Source organism: Empidonax traillii, unplaced genomic scaffold (genome assembly GCF_003031625.1).
Source record: "Empidonax traillii isolate 1590-97213 ecotype Southwest subspecies unplaced genomic scaffold, ASM303162v1 scaffold1135:size174554, whole genome shotgun sequence".
Taxonomy (NCBI): Eukaryota; Metazoa; Chordata; class Aves; order Passeriformes; family Tyrannidae; genus Empidonax; species Empidonax traillii.
Window position 1 is genome coordinate 16,734 of NW_020956328.1, and position 1,511 is coordinate 18,244.

Here is a 1,511-nt window from a genome sequence, read left to right on the forward strand (position 1 = left end):
ATCCTGAGGTTCATCTGCCGGGGCCAAGCACGCTTGGACGGTGGCAGCGAGGTCCTCAGGACGTAGATGGATTGCCTTTACGGGCTAACGAGCTCCATCTGCCCGGGGAGGGGCCCCGACCGGGAATCGAACCCGGGTCTCTGCAGTGACAGTGCAGTGTATTTTCCCCTGGACCACCGGGGGCTCCCTAACAAGGGGTAAGAAGTGCATGGAGGGGAGGAAAGAAAAACGGAGGGTTTGGTTTCAATTTTATGAAAATCATGGTTGGTCTCCCGCTACCACATAATCATTAAAGAAGGAGGTTTATACTAAAGCTGTGGATAAAACAGATTTTTCCAACTTCTGAAGACTTGAGTGATTTCTGACAGTTGTCACTGTCACTACACTGAGACAGACGAGATACACCAAGGGGTACTGGGACTTTGGGAGGGGAGAAGGAAGAGGAGGACAAGGGGGTCTGATAGCCAAGAAACACCAGAACTGATTTTCAGGACATAAGAAATCACCCCACCAGGTCCTGGGGGCACCAGAGCTGGGGCTGGGCTGGCTGTTCATGCTCTGCATAAGGCACAGGGACATGTGCCTGTCTCTTGCTCAAACTCTAATTTGAGGAGGGGAGATGGCTGTTCTGGCTCTCACCCTCCCCTTCACACTGTTTTTTCCGTTTCACCTATTAAAAAAACCCCCAAACTCAGAAATGCCAGTACCTGAGGAACAATAAGAGAGGTGGGAAACAGAAGCAAAGGACTCTGGTTCTCATGATGAGGTGAACCAGGTCTGAGAGCTGGGAAGAAAATATGCTGCCTGCATCCATGCCTACCCAAAGCCATGTTAGTGGTGTCTGTGTCCTGAGAAATGCAGCACAGGGGGGTCTCTCCCAAGCTGATTTCCCCATATCACCTCAAGGTCCAGTAATAGCAAAAGGTAATGCAGAAATAACATCAGTCTGTTACAGGATGAGGACGATCACCTCACTGTTCCAACCCACTTAGGTACAGAGAGGCAAAGTGTGCCTTTATCCATAAATGCAGGGAGGAAAGCGAGATTAAGACACAAACAAGGTCAAATGTTGGTATCCAAAACGATAGTTCAACTTAATTAACTATACAAAAAGGCAGAGAGCAAAAGAAAAATAGATCAAAGTGGGGAAATCTAAGAATAATTACAAGAAGCGCAGGAAAGAGATTACCGTTACCATGAACTCTGCGCTGGATCTCGTCCTTGGTGATGGGGGGGGTGTGTGGGTGTGTGGGTGTGGGTGTGAGTGTGGGTGTGTGTCTTTGTCCGGTCGTTCTCAGGTCTTTTATCTCTGCAGTGTAAGTAGGGGAAAATTCACTGCACTGTCACTGCAGAGACCCGGGTTCGATTCCCGGTCGGGGCCACTCCCCGGGCAGATGGAGCTCGTTAGCCCTGTAAGGCAATCCATCTACGTCCTGAGGACCTCGCTGCCACCGTCCAAGCGTGCTTGGCCCCGGCAGATGAACCTCAGGATTAAAGGGTGGGCTCAGTTC

At 50.3% G+C, this 1,511-nt stretch overlaps 1 protein-coding gene across 1 annotated transcript in view; it reads left to right on the forward strand.

Moving 5' to 3' along the window:
* Positions 1–1,511, forward strand: part of LOC114068857 (collagen type IV alpha-3-binding protein-like) — a gene marked incomplete at its 5' end in the record, with an annotated part of 24,896 nt that overhangs the window by 14,810 nt on the left and 8,575 nt on the right. The window lies entirely within an intron of this gene.